The sequence below is a fragment of the Callospermophilus lateralis genome, chromosome 16 (assembly GCF_048772815.1).
Source record: "Callospermophilus lateralis isolate mCalLat2 chromosome 16, mCalLat2.hap1, whole genome shotgun sequence".
Lineage (NCBI taxonomy): Eukaryota > Metazoa > Chordata > Mammalia > Rodentia > Sciuridae > Callospermophilus > Callospermophilus lateralis.
In genome coordinates this window covers 9,857,383-9,875,696 of record NC_135320.1, presented here as the reverse complement: position 1 = coordinate 9,875,696, position 18,314 = coordinate 9,857,383, and positions in this window count along the sequence as shown.

Below are 18,314 nucleotides of genomic sequence, written 5' to 3'. Positions count from 1 at the left end.
AAATCAGCTTTGGCTAAAAGGAAACTAAAATACAGACCCCTCAGCCCTAAGAATACATTGTATCTTTAGATGTTTGCCTATAAAATATCTCCATTAGCTATTAAGAAAACTGAATGTGTGACCTAATGACCAATCTGAGCTTGATGTAGTTCTTTAGTTAATCAGGCAGAAGTAAGGTTTCTCAGAATAAGACTAAATTTGTATATATTGCTATGACTGATATTGCTGTTTCTCTGATATGTGTGCAGGGTGTGGATGTGCATTCTATTTCTATTCAATGTGAAAGGATTGGAATTCTTATTTTCTATAAGAATGTATAGAAATCCTTATATTTGCATGGACACCACAATTTCTGGAACATTTTCTTTTTATGTAGGGGTGGAGAGTGTAATAAAAAGGTTAATGAAGGAGATAGTGCTTGTTCATAAATAGTGAGAAATCTGTTATTAACCACTAGAGAGATAAATGATCTAAAATGGTTTCTTTTCATTCTCTCGTATTTGAACAAAGTCCTTTTTTCTACAACATATACAAAGTACAGTGTAATTTCTGTTATTTGAACATCAGTTTGGCCTGTATAAAGTTTGACATAAAAATACTCTAGACTAATATGCCACATGGTACATTTTCGTTCTTCAGCAGATAGAAAAGAACAGAAGAAGTTAAAAAACATTGAGAGAAAATTTGCAAACTTTTGGGGCTATGTGTTTAATGGCACCAACATTTACAACCTAGATAAATTATTATGTAGGATTGATTATTGCATGTCAGAGAGTCAGGGTGGAAAACCGTGAATTTCCCCTGGTGACTTCCAGAAGTCTGGATATTGTGTGCCTAGGTCATCTATATACACTGCACCTTGAACTTACCGTGTTCATGATCAATCACTGAGTCCTTAATAGAAGGAGTTCTTTCTTTTGATCTCTGGATCTATAACATAATTTCTCAGTCTTGAAACAGATGATTCTTTATTGTAGGAAGCTGTTGTGTACATTTTAGGATGTTTAGCAGCCACAAAATCCACTGAATGCCAAAAAATCCTCCTTCCCTCTTTCATGTCAACATGAATCTCACTAGATACTACCAAATATCCTGGTGGTGGGTGGCTCCAGGTCTGGCACATAATTGACAGTTTTTTTTTTTTTTTTTTTGAAGAAGCAAGTGCAGATCTCATGGCAGCATACAACATTTACACTTTTAGCAGAGAACCCACAAGTTTGTTCTGGATTCAGACAGGTTATGAAAATGTGATTCAGTCACGTTGGCATTCTAAGAGCACATATTTCTTAAATCCAGTTCTGTTATCTAAATCTGAATACATTACCATGACTTTTCCTTCTCCCCTCATCCTCACTTCCTCCCACCCCTCCCACTCCTCCCACACTTCTGCTTCTAGACTCCTAACTATGCAGTGCTGGCCAACCACCAACAAAAGGTCATCTCACTGTGTAGCCATCTTCAGCTCATTTTGATTCAAGGAGATGTGTAATCCATTACAATCAGATACAGAGTGGCGCCCAGAAACCTTCACATCCTGCCTGCATGGAAAAGAATATATATTGACGCAGCATGTATATGGCTCATACTTCAATTACATGTGTACTTCAAAAGAGTCCTATTAGTATTCACATCTAAGCAATCCATATTTCCTTACAAGAATCTCCAGTCTCATCTTCCTTTCTCAACCAAATCATTTGGAACAATTCTGCTAAGTTCTATGACTTGCTGTTTTCTCACTGATGAAATAACAGTTGTATCCATCTCCCCTGATGCTGCTCTGGGTTTCTTCCACATGCTGTGCTCGTCTGTCATACTTTCAAGATTCCATATTGGGATTCTTATCATGTTTATTTGTAATTATTTTTTTTCTACTGCCTGCCACCATTTCAGACCTGTAAAGTGAGCAAGGGGCAGGCTTGTATTTCTTTTACCATTGTCTCTATCCCAGTGCCAAATGTGTTTTTTTTCCCCCCATCAAATTATAGTAAAAGTGTTTTGTAACATTGCACACTATGTGCAAGTTATTGTTATTTCTTCGTTCAATAGATATTAATGCCTACTTTTCAAAGCCCAGAAGGGAAACTCTCTAGACTCAGGAGTACAGTAGGTAATTAGACAAAGTTTCTGACCTCATGGAGTTCACATTCTAGTGGGCCTGCCAGTAAATAAGAATTAAAAATTCTATCCATTTATGTAATTTCAGGTACTTTTATGTAAGTAAGTGCTATGAAAAACATACAGCAATGTGGGATGAGAGTGATGGACAGTGGCAATGAAAGACCTCTCAGGGAGTAATTAACATTGGAATTTTTATCATTACCATGATTAACATTATCATCAAGATGCTGTTATTAGTCTTTCATTAGTATAACATGTACTTTGATTTATCTTCCTAATGGTGATGCTGAACTATTTATGTTCTCTCTGACCTGCTTCTCCTTGAGACCAATAGTAAGGAATGTTAAACTTCGCAGGGTTTGGGATGGGTCTTACTGTTTTGGAATAGAGATTTTTGACTCTCTGGTGGGGTATGTTCCAAGGCCCTCAGCTGATACCTAAATTTATGAATAGTACCATAGTTTTTTTTTTTTTTTTTGTGTGTGTGTACATGCATACTGTGGATAGTACCATAGAAATATACTCTGTTTTTTCCTCTACATGCATTCTTATGATAAATTTTAATTGATAAATAAGGCACAGTGATTAACAACAACAGCTGTAATAAAATAGAGTAATTATAATAAACTGCAAAAAGTTATGTAAATGTGGTCTCTCACTTAAAATATCTCATTATGCTATACTTATTCTTCATGTGATAATGTGAAATGATACAATGCCTATGTGACATGCAGGTGGCAAATGTTTGGGCATTGAGATGTAGCATTGGGCCACATATCAGGGTCATTTGAGTACAAGTGCTGTGGTAGTTGGGAGGTCAGTTTGAGTACTAGGTAGCTGCTAACCAGATGGTAGTGTATACACTGCCTCTGTTGGACAAAGAAGTGATTCACATCCAGCATGAGGCATGTCAGATGGCATCACACTACTCAGAAATAAACTCATTTTATTTCTGAAAATTTCCATTTAATATTTTGGAGCATGATTGATTATGGGTAACTGAAACCATGGAAAGAGAAACCATGTACAGTTATTCAAACCTTTAATCCAGCCAGTCTGTACTTGAAGCCATCTATTTGGGCCTTGCCTCTAGTGCTTTACATACCATTTGTTGTTTAAACTGTACACCTCCTCCCCCCCCCCCTTTAAATCTCTCGGCTGATTGAAGAAAGCACCTTTTAGTGAACTACTTCAAATAAATCATAACTGAATATTTTTAATTATATGCCTAAGGACATAGAAATTGTGTTTTTAATGGTGTATTGTTATTTCTTCATTCAATATGTATTAATGCCTACTTTTCAAAGCATTAATATTTATTGAATGGGGTGTTTGATGTTGTATGAATACTTTCTGTGGTGCTCAAATTACACAAAGAGTTAATCTCTTTAAATGTTTATCATTTCATTATGATAAAACCCTTCAAAAAATTTTTTATAGCTTTTTAAGTGGACAGTACATAATTGTTATTTATAGTCACCGAGCTCTATGATAGCACTTCTTCCTCCTTTCTAACTGTAATTTAGTACCCATTGATCAACCTTTCCCCATCCTTTCCACCCCCCCCCATCCTCTGGTAACCCTATGCTCAACGTGTATTAGGGTTCCTCAGTGTTAGCAATTTTGATGCTTTAGGTGGGGGAAATTCTTTATTGTAGAGGATTGATCTGTTCATTGTAGGATATTTAGCAATATCTCTTACCCATATCAACTAAATTCCAGCAGCATCCTCTCTGTGTTTGCATAACAAAAATGACCCCAGATACTGGGATATTGCCAAATGTCTTTGGGGGACAGTATCAGCCTTGGCTGAAAACTGCTGCCTTAAATAGAGAGCTTCTCTCTCTAGCTATTGTGCACAGTATATACTACAAATCTTTGCTGCCCCAACTTATGTTTGCTTGTGCAGCACCCAAAGCTCCTTTGTCTTCTCCAGGTTTCAATCCCATCTATCCTTTGAGACTGAGCTTGAACTTCAACAGCTATACCAAGCCTCCTCTCAGCACTAGAGCCCATTTCATGTCTTCTACTTCTGAATTCCCATTGGGCTTATTTTCTGTTTGATAGTGGCAAGCTTCATCCATTAGCTGAGCCTATTGGTGCTTATTGAAAGGTTTACATATTTTTATATCTACTAGGTTATAAATCCTTTGAAGAGAGAAATTGCGCCTTAGTTAACTTTGCATCTTCATAGAGCACCTCGAAAAGCTCTTGGGATAAGGACACTCATTAAGTAATGGGTTGAATGTGGCATAAGCAATCTTATTGTAAAAAAAAAATGCACCAACAAACTGATTCTCCATCTGGAGAAGTGAGAACATAAATTATATGGTCTCTATTGCAATCAGTTATTTTGGAAAATTGTTCTTTTACCCACCTAATGTGTAATTCAAGTGTAACTAATATCATGGAGGTGTAGTAACTGACATTGGTAAAACCAACTTTATAAAACTACTTTTTCTTTAGGGAAGTAGCAATCTAAGAGTCTCCAGAATTTGGAAAGTCAGAACTCTATAAATATATGGTCTTCCACTTGAGCAAGAAAACTCCAGTTAATCATTGGCCCCTTGTCAAAAAAGATGGTTACATAACCACTGAAGACCCTGGGCTTGATTATTTTTGGAACAAGGTCCTTTAAAAACCATAGAAGGAGCATCCATTCAGGTAAATCAAACATGCATCTTTCTAGAAGCTAATGGCTTGGTTTTACTACTGAAGGGAAGGTTAATAGATTAATAGGAAATCTTGCACAGTTAATTCTTTCTCTGTCCAAATACAACTTGTTATTCAGAGTGTATCTGGTTGTTCAGTAAGTTCAGTACTCATGTGGCATTCAGGTGATTATTAAACATTGGAGAGCCAAATTCAAGGTCCTTTCAGTGACATTTGAGAAGTGTAGGACAATCACAGCTTTCTAACATCACATACCAGTAGCTCAGGTTTCCCAATGTGTTCTCTTGTCATGGAGGATCTTCCTTCTGCTCTCACTAGCACATTTAAACAATTGTTTAGAGATTTCAGAAACATGGACATTGCTCATATCATCTCAAAAGTAAACTCTTTTAAATAGTAAAGCTAATTATATTCTTTCTTAACATAATAATGAGATATAGACTACCTGGCCTATGGTCACACCTGGGAAATGCCCATGTGGTGAAGAATTCATGCATCAAACTCATCCAGGTCCATCCCTATATGGATTCACTTTAGCCTGTCAGAATAACTCTCAGTACTTACAAAATTCTTCATAAGATTACAAAGGTTATTACATAGAGACTTTTTATGTCCTATCTGCTCTATATAGAAAAAAATGAATCCTGAACTCAACCTTTTTTTGCAGTTTTCCTTTAGAGGGTTCCCTTTGGTGGTTTGTGTCAAGTCACAACAGTCTTTGTTAAAACCTTTCCCCCATTCCTGCATTCCAAGCCTCTGTCCCCGGGAGGACTCCAGGAACCAGGCTAGTGTATGTGACCTTTCTCTTCTGAGGCAGAACAAGGGATCTCCTGGGATTTAGGAATGGATATTTATAGAAAGGAGTCAGTCTCCACTAATAACTAATGAAATATAAAACCAGGGGGTTCTGGGGAGCCATAGTCCATCATATTTATGTTGGGAAAGTTGAGGATGTGGAGGCAAGCATACATTAGAAGCAGAGAGAAACAGGGATTTCTTTCCACAACTTTTTAGCCTCTCATATTATCGTGGGAGGCCTGACTGTCCAGCCATTGAGTTAGGCCCATCAGACTCATCATTAATGTCATCCCCTGTTGTTTATACTGGTTGACTGTGTTTCTGCCACCAGTGAAGCCTAGCAAAAAATTATATTTTCTCTGCTCTCCCCATGAGAAAAGTGAAGTTCAAAGATGTGGGTTATTCATCCAAAACAGTGTGGTTGGGATGTGGCTGAATCAGTTTTCAAGCCCCATGCTCAACATTCCTGTCTGCAACTACTTGTGCGGTTCTGGTTTCTGTTGTACAGTTTAAGCTGACATAAAATATGTTGCAGAGTATATGTCTTCAGAATAGTCCTGAGCTGGGCACTTGTGGGACGGGCTCTCTTCCTTTGCTGCTGCAGTTGATGCTGCTGTATATGCTTAAAGTCTGCTCATTGCTGAAGTCAGGTCTCCTCACCTGTGGTTCAGGATCAACTGTTCTGTGCAACTTTTCCACAACAGCTCAGAGCCTTGCCTGTTTACTTACAGCCGTTCTCTTGGCTTGGAGTTTTCAATTATTATCAGCCCTGGAGTACTTTTATTTGGTCCATTAAAATTTAAATACTTATCTTTGTTAGGAGCCCCCATCTAGGCTGTTCTGCTGGGTGTTGGTGGTGTTGGCTTCTCCCTTATTGGCTCCCTCTGGGTGTTTGCCTGTTCTTTATTGTCATGACAACTAGCAGCTCTGACTCAACCATGAACTGCCCTGTCAATTTATTCAAGTTATTCAGACGTTGTCGCTCCAGATCAGACCTCTTCTCCCTCCAAGCCCACCCCAAGGCATTTCCTCCCTTGTGTTCTGTGTGTTAGTCCAATTAGTCATCTCTATCCTTGACTGCATCGTTGAGTTCTCTCTTCTCTCTGGAGCTTTGTGCATGCTGTTTTCCCGGCTGGGAGCACTTGCCTCTGTCTTCATTTGCTCTCCTTTTTCATATGCTCGGGCCTCAGCTTTATCTTCACTCCCTCTGAGAAGCCTTCCCTGAACCTAGGCTTGGTTCTCTTCTTTGGCATCCACTTTTGTCTCACACTTCCTGCATCATGACAAAGTCTTAGTAAACTCTAAACTCCCAAGTAGTGATGCCCCTGCCTCTTGCTTACTGTGGTATACCTTGAGCCTGCCATAAATGGTAATAACAGAGTCATGAAAATAACATAGATAACTAAAGTAGACATGGGTCTCATACAAAGCACCAGATAGCCAAGTCCTGACTTTTATTTTTATTGCTATAAGTCAGCATTATTTGTGACTCTAAATTACTCAGAGGGGACTGTTAGGAAACTCAGCTTGGCTGGCCTGGGCTCTCCCCAATTGGCTGTGCCACAGTATTGAGGACTTTTTGGTTATCATTCATGTGTCCTCAGAGGTGACTGCTGAGATAGCTTTTGTTTCTAAAGCTTTCTGCCACTTTGGTGCTATGAAGAGAACTGGAAGTCATTGGTGAGGAAGGGTACCTAGAGTTCTCTGAGCCCATCTCTCTTGATACACTTATGATTTTTATTGCTTATGAAACATTATATGAATTTCATTTAGCTTTGATGTACCATTTTTCACTTTGTCACCATAGTGTCTGCTTCCCTGGCTGCAGCCAGTGTTATAAAACTGAGTCCTCACTATTTCAAAACCCAAACCCTCTCCTATACTGTTAGGCCTGAGCTGTTTCTAAAGAGTCTTTCTTATCTCTGGAAGCTCTTCTTTGCCTCTGATTCTATAACTTTTTATGTCTTTTCTAAACATTCTTTATATATCATTATAAAGATATACAAAGCCACTCTCTGTCTTTCAAAAATATACTTTGGCCAGTTGTGGTGGTATATACTTGCAATCCCAGTTACTTGGGAAGCTGAGTCAGGAGGATCCCAAGTTCAAGGCCAGCATGAGCAGTGTAGGCAGATCCTGTCTCAAAATTTAAGAAAAAGAAAGAAAGAAAAGAAAGAAACAAAAGGGCTTGGGATGTAGCTCAGTGGTAGAGTGCCTCTATAATTAATCCACAGCCCTAGGGATGGTGGTGATACATATCCAATAAATTTTAGAACCTGAACTATCAGCACACAGATATTAGTATCCCTTTCCTGGAGAGGAGGGAAGGCTTAGTGAAGAGAACTTCCAAGGAGATGATGAGAAATGTAAGTATCAGTATTCCCTTCTTTCTAGTATAGTTGCGAACAACAACAACAACAAAAAAAAACCCAGATGAATAACTTTCATAATGAAAGAGAATGTTCATATCCTATTACACTAACATTTGTGGAATTCTTTTCTTATGTGTTAGACACTGTGCTAAGTAAGGGCTTTGCATTGAAAAATCAGGTCATAATGTGAAACATGAGAATTCCAACCCAGCTGGTAGGACCTTGGAGCCTGCAGTTTCACTTCTGCTTTTTCACTTCCAAAAACTGATAGGGTTTGCTGAATGAATAATTAGGTTAAAAACAACAACAAAACTCCTGAGAGCTTTCCTAACTTAGCAAATGATAAAAGTGAATTTTTACAGATAAAAGTGATTTTTGCCTAGTGGGAACCCTATTTTTATTTTCTAAATGAAAGGAATAATCATAAGTAGGAGAGTTGTGTGTTCTAAAAGAACATAATACTATCCAATTAATTATGGAGTTTTTACAAGAAGCTACAACTTGACCTCAGTTAAGGATAATGGTAAAAATACCCTCACCTCCTGGGTTAGTTGGACAAACATCAAATTTATTTACCAGTGCACATATCTTTCTGTGAGGATGATATTCCAAAGTTCTTAGTTGGGAGGGATACAAGTTGTAGTTACTTTCTCTTTTTCTCCATTGTTTGATTATCCTGAACATTATCAAGGCTTATTTCACTAATAAGTCTCCATATTTGGACCAGGATAGACTCTGAGAATATTGAATGATATATAAAAGAGTTTCTAGACATGTTAATGCACCTTAATGTTTTACTGTAGCATGAATGAGACCACAGTTCTGTAGAAGAACGTCTTAAGTAGAAAACCACCAGTATATCATATTAGCCTCTATATTCATCAAGCACATACTGTAAATACTTGTACAAGTCCTCCTGGCTATTAAGATTTATTTGAATGATAGTGCAGGTTTATAATCCTTCACCCCAAATCCTTGGGGCCATATACCTATAAAAATATGGACATCTACAATTTTATAAATGTAATATAGTGCATATATGCTTTATTTTATAAAGTACCCCCAGTATGCTGTAATCAGTCACAGTGATATTTCTGTTCCAGAAAGTAAGAGTAGCTTCTCCAAGTGTCAAACTAGTGGATCAGGTTTTGCCTTCAAATGAATTGATTTTTATATATGTGTGGGTATATGTGTGTGTGTGTGTGTGTGTGTGTGTGTGTGTGTGTGTGTATACACACATAATGTACACATATACACATACATACTTGTGTGTTTTAAGAACTTTTTTGCATTTTAGCAATGACACTATGGATGAGGTATTGTAGAGTATAATATGTATTCACTATTCTGAATCAGAAAGCAACAAACATGGTATAAAAAAATTGAGGTAACATTGAAATTGAAATAAAAAAGAAGTTTCTGTGGAAATCTTCATATCCCCTGCTTTATTTTGTATAAGAAATATTAGGAGGCTGGGAGAGAGGAGTCATTTTGAGAAGAAATTGGAAGAGAGATGCATACCCTCTGAGAGAATAGGAGGGGAAGGATTGGCAATGGTAGCCAGAAGAGGTGTGTGTATGTGGGGGGGGGGGAGGGATTGGCTCATAGAAGGTAGGAAGGAGGCAAGGCATGGAAGTGAGGGTCTCATGACCTGGTTTTCATATGATAGGGGCCAGGCTCATCTTTTCAGTGTCACAGGGGCAGTATTTAGGTTGGAAATGGCAAATATGAATGTAGAAAACAGGTTGTTAGGCTGAACTGTGAATATATCTGATGTGTTGTTTTTACCAGTCAGCCACATGCCTGGCCTTTTTTAAAAAAAATTTTTGAGACAAGGTCTCACTAAGTTGCTTAGGGTCTCAACAAGTTGCTGAGACTGGCTTTGAACTTAGGTTCCTGCTATCTCAGCCTCCCGAGCCACTGGGATTACAGGTGTGCACCACTGTGCCCAGCCTGATGTGTTGATTCTTGCTTCTGAGATATTTTGATGTCACAATGTCCCTCATTTTCTGTCACCCAAATAGGCTTCCCTAGTCCATCAGGTATGGTGAGGCCCTTCTCTAGTCTCAACAGCAATAACATACCCTGTACTATGCTTCTATGACTTTTTCAATTTTAGTTTGAAAAGTTGCACAAAATCATTTATTAACTTTTGAAGATCTCATCAAAAAAGAATCTCCAAATCCTTTTTCTTTAAATTCTTAGAAATTGGATTCAAAGTTAATGCGGTGCCTTAGCTTGCACTATTATAATATTTCCAAAGGTTCTGCCATGTAAGATGGGATAAGAGAAATTATTAGCATCCGTGAAGCTGAAGGAAAGATACTTTGTGTCTTATTTGCATTTTAAGTTTTTTTGGAGAAGATGCCTTCCTTTTTTGAGCCAAGAATTTTGATTTTTTTTTCAGCATCTTTAGATATAGATTGCTATGGCTAAAAGTGGGTCTTCAGCTCTTTTTTTTTTAAAGACCATAATTAGTTCTGGAATTTAAGGAAAATACAGTATTAATAAATTTTCAGTATAATTCAGTACTATTAAATTCCAAATGACTTATAGATAAAATTTTAAACTTTAAAATATTTTCCCAAAATGTTAAGCTATTGGAAATATCGCTAAAGTGTACTTAGTTCTTACTGTATTCCTGCATATGCATGAGAAAATATTCTTGAGTTCAAAGAATGATTTATTTGTTGTTAATGAGATTACCAAGATGAAAGCAGATAATCCAAAGAAACATGGTAGGAGTTCTTAAGTGCTGGGAACAAACAGATGATCTATGGAAAGGTAAATATCTATTCCTCGAATCACGGAAAATCCTGGGAAAACACAAACATTCACTAGCACATGTGCCATTCACTCTTAGAGTGATGCTATTGTCATATAATCTGGAAAGCTCTATTGTGTCCTGTAAATGCCCATTTGCAAATGTTCAGGGAATTTAATGTGCATAGGGTAAGATACCTGTGTAACAAGAAATCAAATAAAAGGATTTATTATATTAGTAAGCTCAAATATACATTATTTTGAGAGCGAGAAAGCATCATGTTGACATTATCTGCTAAGTCATCTAATCATTAACATTAGAAAATGACAAAACATGAAGTTAATAAGTTATTATCTGGCTTGCTGTTATCCTATTTCCAATGTTTTCTTTCTGTTCAGTTCTCCTTTTTGTTTGTGAATTATTGGTAGTTTCCCATTATTGTTTATGAACCTGTGCACAGACTCATTCCTCCACAAACTTTATCACTTTTTAAAATATTCTTTGTATCTTGATATCCTCATCAACTCAGAGGGCTAAAAATTTTATTTCCATCCCAGTCTTTTCCCTCTACTTCTTTCTTGTCTGCCCACATTTCAGTAAGTCACTATTTTAATTGTTTCTAAGACATAATTCTCAAATAATGCTCTTCATAGCTGAACCCACTCTTTCAGGGACACCAGCCCCTTCCTATGGATGACACACATGCTTCCTCTCTCCATTCTAACATGTGTCCCCTCTTCTGTTCTCCATAATGTAGTGCTAGGAGTTACTGTAGTTTTCTATATTTGTTGATTTATTTGATTCCAACATTCAGTTGAAGACTCTCATTTATGCCTCCAGTTTCAACACAATGCTTGGTACTTTCTATCTACTTGAATAAATTAAAGAGGTGCCAATGTGGTCTTAAATATCATTTTGTGATGGCTATCCACAGAATAACCTGCAATTCTTGGGTGTGACAATGCAGACCCTCCTAAGCTGTCCTTGATAGTGTTTCTACTAATGCTGCTGAACAATTTCCAACACTCTGTGGAGTTCTATAATTCTTTGCCTTTGGACATGTATTCTTTCTGTCTTGAATTTATCATCTCATATTCCCACATCCCTCTGCCATCCTTTTGACCAGGCCCTTTTTTGCCTGAAAAACTTTCATATATCTTGTAAATCCACTATAAATGTCACATTTTTGTGAGGCCTTATAATTCTTTGTATGTATCTTTACCTAACGCTTTTATATGACTGTGTTATAAGAACCTGGAATTTATCATTTACTGAGTTTTTTTTTTAGTTGGTTTTAGACCTTTATTTTATTTATTTATACATGGTGCTGAGAATCAAACCCAGGGCCTCACACATGCCAGGCAAGTGAGCTACCTCTGAGCCATAGCCTCAGCCCTTGGTATACCTCAGATTACTTTTTAAATGTGATTTGATTAAATTGCTATGTCCTCATTTAATAGAGTAGTTCAGAGATCAAATATGTAAATTTTGGATTCAGAAGAAATATAGTTTGAATACTGGCTGTCATAATTAGGTGCTGTGTGACTAGCCACTTAGTAGCTCTGATTTTCAGTTCACCTATCTGTAATTAAGGGTAATGATTCCTGCCCCAGATTTGTGAGGATAAAGTAAGGGAGCATGAAGATGCCGGGCACAGAACTGGGAACATACAGTTGTCTGGTGAATAGTAGCTTTTTAAAAATTATTATTATTAGCTATGGAAATCAAGCAAAAGGTAAGATCATTTATAGGTGGATTGGATTTCCAGGCAATGTAGTTTTAACTTTAAAGGATGAATAACACTCTAGTAAAAGAAGATGTAACACATGCACAGACTGAATAGCACAGGCACAAGTACAGGGGCAATCCGACCCATGTTCTGAGGGAATCGAGTAGACGAGCTTGAATGGAGCGTGGCACATAAAGCCCAGAGACAGCAAGGCCAGATGGTGGAGAGCTTTGAATACTAGGCTGAATGGTTGTTGACTTGTTTCCAGACCTGCTAAATTGCTGTAATTCCTTTAAAAAAATTGTTCTTGCTTATTTTCTCCTAACCTGATCCAATTGCTGTCCAGTTAAGATGTTACCTCATTCCAGCCCCACCACTGGGAACAGGAATGTAAGTAGCACAGTTATGCTGTATGAGGGTGTATCGTTATTTTATTGAGAAGCTAATTGCAGCAGTCATTGCAGTGAGCAGAAACCTTTGGACCCTATGTATTCTTGCCTAGAGCTCTAGAAGCAGAAACCATTCCCACCTGCCTCCAGTGATCCTTCTGCATGGCAGGCAGCCAGATGCATGGAGGGACTGCAAGAACTCTTTTGCTTTGCCTCTAGGTTGTCTGCCTTGTCCTCCAATTGCATTTGTCAACTTGTCAAAGAGAGGGGCCTTCTGAGCGTGCCATCCCCTTTCCCCACTGTGAAGATTGCCATTACCGCTTATAATCATACTGAACTCCATTGTCCATGCAGAGGTAGGGGCTAGTAGGAAAAGCTGTAGTCTAAAATAATTTATTTCATTTTAGCCATTCTTTTCTTAAAGAAGAAGCAAATTTAAGGAGGAAATGTGCGTCTTTTCCAGGCGACAGCATCACGTTAGTTGGGTAAGGAATTGTCCAGAGAGAACAGTGCATCTCTTTAAGTAGTTTGTCACAACTGGTTAGTGCTTAACACCCTGGAGGCTTCATCACCTTGTTTGGAATCACAGAGTTATTAGAGTATGAATGTGTGTTTCTTTGTAACAAGTGTGGTTTCTGGGATTAATTTTGTGTAGCCATTTTTTTCAGTTTAATGGCTCAAATTTAGCTATATTTTTAGCTGCTCTAACCCAGAAAGAAGATCTAAAGCTGCCATGTACAGTGCTTTAGCCACTGGCCACAAGTGGCTGTTGAGCACTTAAATTTAATGAGTGCAGCTAAAGATTGAAACTTTAATTTTATTTAATTAATTTAGATTTTTAAAACACATGTGATTTTGTTATTGGGAAACTTTAAATTATCAACTTTTTCTTAAAGTTGAACTTTTTATTTTTTTAAATTTTTCAGCAGATTTAAGAAGTAACCCAGGAATTCCAAATATCCCATACCTAATTTCTCCAGTACTAATATCTTGCAATACTGTGGCACCATATTATAACTTGCATGCATGAGTCCACTTTCTATCACTGTAGCAAATACCTGCGATAATTAATTTATAAAGGGAAAAGGTTTATTTTGGCTCACAGTTTTGGAGATTCCCATTTATGGTCTTATTGCTTTGGTCTTATTGCTTTGGGCATGTGGAGGTATAGCACATCACTGTGGGGGACATGTATCACAGGCAAGCTCTTCCCTTCATTATCAAGAAGGAAAACACAGGAAGAGGAAGAGACCAAGGTCCCATAGTTTTCTTTCAGGGCAGGCCCCCACCTGAAGGCCTTCCATTAGGCCCTACCTCTTAAGTTTCCACCATGTCTCAAAGGTGCCAAGTTGGGGATCAAGATGCTAACACATGGGCATTGGGGGAACATTAAAAATTTAAATAATTGCACAGAAAGTTTGTTTGATATGGTCAGAGTATCACTATCACCACCAAGATCCTTTATGTGCTTTTTTGTTGCCACACCCACATCCTGAATCCCTGGAGCTAAATCTGTTTTGTTTCCCATCTTCATAACTTTATCATTTCAAGAATGCTATGGTTTGGATGCAGGATGCCTGCCGCCCCCCACCTCCAAAGCTCCTGTAAGTGCAAGAACATTCAGAAGTGAAATGATTATATTAATGAGATCTGTGACCTAGTCAGTGGACTGAGTGGTTGGTAACTGTAGGAAGGAGGTGGTGGGTCACTGGGGTTATGTCCTGGAAGGGTTATTCTTCCTGCAGCTCCTTCCTCCCTCTTATCTCTGCTTCTTGACCCCACCATGAGCTAAGCAGCTTTCCTCTACTGGGTCTTTCTGCCATGATATACCGCCTTACCTTGGGTCCAGAGCAATGGAGTCAGCCATCTAGAGACTGAGACCACTGAAACAGTGAGCCTGAAATAAACTTCTCCTCTAAGTTGTTCATGTTGGGTATTTTGATCAGAGTGATGCAAAAGTTAACAGATCCACCATGTAGTATTTTTAGTTTTGAGTCTGGGTTCTTTCTTATAATACATTTAAGATTTATTCATGTTGTTGTATATATTAATAATTTGTTCCTTTTTCTTTCTGGGTAATATTCTTTGGTATGGCAACTTGTTAACCATTAACCTGTTGAAGGAATTCTATATTTTTTCCCATTTGAGATTATTATAGATTAAACTACAGTGTACTTTTGTGAACTTTTTTTTGTGAACCAAATTTTGATTTAACTGGGATAAATACCAAGAGTATAATTGCTGCATCATATGGTAGTTGCCTGATTTGTTTCATAAGAAACTGTGTAACTATTTTCACTGTGGCTGTAATGTTATCAGTTTTCACCAGTGATGTACAAATGAACCAAATTGTCTTCATCTTCTGCAGCATTTTGTGTTGTCTCTATTTTTATATCCACTTTACTGGATGTGTCATGTTAGTTTTTCAACACTAAATTTGATAAAGTCTACATAGGAATCTAGTATTTGTAATGAAAATTAAGCATCCAAAATGGGATTTGCTATAAGTATGAAGTACACACTGGGTTTTGGAAATAATACAAAACAGATTCAATAGTACTTTATATTGATAACATTGAATCTGTTTCTTCAATTATTGCAATTAATTTTATCTGTTTTATTTTACTTTTCTAATGTGACTAGAAAATTTCAATTGCATGATAGTGTACTCCATATTATTCTAGTGGGCTAAATGATCACAGAGACTGGATGGGCCTCTGGATTAGGGGCCCTTTTAATATTTATTTATTTAATTTTTAAGTGTAGGAATTACCAAATATTTTTTGTAAAAAGCCAGCTAGAAGCAATTTTAGTGAACCATTAAATCTCTATTGTTGGTTCTTCTCTCTGTCATTGTAGCACAAAACCAAATATAGGTAATGCAGTGGTTAAGTGAATGACCACATCTGTTTTCCAGTGAAATTATTTACAACCTCAGAAGATGGGCCCAGTGCCCATCATATACCAGTCCCTGGTATGAGGAATATAAAGAATCACACACAATGCGCTTGACTTGACCAGATTGGCTCTATCAGATATTCTACAATTAATAAATGAGAAAACATCCTAGATATCTCACCAAAGGAATTTAAAAGGTGGTTATTTACAAAGAAGATGGAAAAGTTAAGAAGCTAAAGAGGGGATGGTAAACCATCCCTGAAATTAGCATCCACTGTAAGTAGCTACTGATCCTAAACTTGGAATGCCAGGGAAAGAGATCAGGGATGTTCTCTGAGGTCATCTGAGGGCTGTCAGGGTCTGGGATTGCAGAAGAAATGGCCACCAGTGGGACCAGAACTGGAGGATATGTTGGATATATAGCCTTACCCACTGCTGGTGCCATGCAGTGGGTAAGGCTATCTTAGGGAAGAAATCTGTGAAATGTAGTTGCTTGTCACTCAGAGCCAAGCTTGAGAAGCCTGGGGAAAGGATCTGAGAGCAATGTCTTCTTAGTTAACAGATTAAAACAAAATATAAAGTGTGTGTGTGCAGGAGTGGGGCGGGGGGGCGGGAGGCTGTAAGAAACTTTGAGCTAGCTGGTGGCAGAACAGAACCAATTTGTGTAGCAGATCTTTCTTTGTGTGGACTCTTTTTTCAGTAGTTTTGCTATTTAATCCCTAAGAGAAATTGGTTAGTCAAGAAAGAAGAAGATAAAAGCCCTGTGGACCAGCATCCTCAGGTGGTAAAATCTCATTTTTTTTCATCTGTTCCTGAGTTCCAAGAACTAGGTTAGAAGCTATCAAGGGAAAGGCTACTTATCACACGTTCTTGCTTTTTGAATTGATACCCATCCCTTGGAATTTCTTTTCTTGCACCTTCATTGCATCCTGTGTTCTCATTTTACAGACCTCTATTTGTTTTAAGAGAGAAACTCTTTTCACTTTATTATTTTGGCTCAGAGTTTTGGAGGTTTCCATCCACAGCCAATTGGCCTTATTGCTTGTGGTCTGTTTCAGCTCAGTACACCATGGCAGGCAAAGAAAGAAAGAAAGAAAGAAAAATGTAGGAGAGAAAGAGACCTAAAATCTAAAGCATACCCTGGTGACCTAAGTCTTCCCACTAGGCATCGCCTGTTAAAGTTTCCCAATATTCCTGAGAACAAGCCCATAACACATGGGCCTTTGGGGAACATTCCAGATTCAAACCATAGCATTTATAATTCTCCTTAGTTAAACATTTTAAATTCATGATTGATTGCCTCACTCCCTTCTTGGGAGAATGGGGGAGAATACTTAACTGATGGGTGGTAGATTTGAGATGACATTGTAAGCAAATGTGATTCAAACCCTTCTGAAAGCATGAAATGGGATGTGTTCTAACCTCACTATAGTGTAGGCCTGGTTCTGTTCACAGATACCCATGGAAGTGTTGGGGGGTATCAGCAAAGCTACTTAACTGATGATGTAAGTTTACATGATCTGATCAGCATTACCCATTTTTACAGTGATATTTAAATCTCCCTGTGACTGATTCCTGGTTTTAGTTGATTTCAAATTTAGGGAGTAGGGTGGAGTGATATATTTGTTGTTTCACTCAAAACCCTCCACCAATTAGCACCCTCTCCCATTATAGTAGGGGCTAAAAGCATGTATTAGCATGCTCATGTTAAAATTGATATTTAATATATTTACCACATCAAATAATTTGATTAAAGTATACACATAAAATTCCAATTTTTTTCCACACATAGTCATCTCGCATTCCCTCAGTTTGCTTTCTCTCATCAAATTACACATACATCTACTTGGCTTTTTTAGACCAAACATATAAGCATCAGTGGTTTCTTGGTTTTACTTCACCTCCAATATCTAACCCATAATCAAACCCTTTCAGCTCTAGCTTAACATTTATTCCAATTTGACTATCATCAACACCATTATTGATGTAGGCAAGCTACCATGTCTCTCATTCCTAGGGTCCTACTATGGTCTCCTGTTTGGCCCCCTTCTTTCATCTTGGTTAGATAGTCATCCTTCACATTGCAGCCCAGAAAATGAACTAGATCATTTGTGTCACTCTTTTGCTTAAAATCTGAATTTGAGAGTTAAAATTGTATCACCATGCCAGTGAGATCCACATATCAGCTTTGTCTGCCTCTCTCCATTTTCTCGCTTGGCTTTTCTCTCACACGTGTTTGCTCTTCCTTAGAAGCATAGAGTTAGTTTATATCCTAAGAATTTCATATGTGCTATATTTTTGTCCAAAATCCTTGTCCCACATTTTTGCCAGACTTCTGTCTAAAGTGTGATCTCTTCAGAGAGAGGCTTTCCTCTGATTTTCTATCTCAGTGAATCAACCCATCTCATTAACAAATGGCTTTATCCATTACCCAGTTTTAGTTTCTTCCTATTTCACTATTTGGAATGTGGATTGGATTGTTTAGCATTGACTAAGTTGGCAACAGGTCCCTAAATTATGTGCTAATTCTATTGTGGCAGTTCATTTTCTACTCAGGTTCAAAGTCTGTGTTC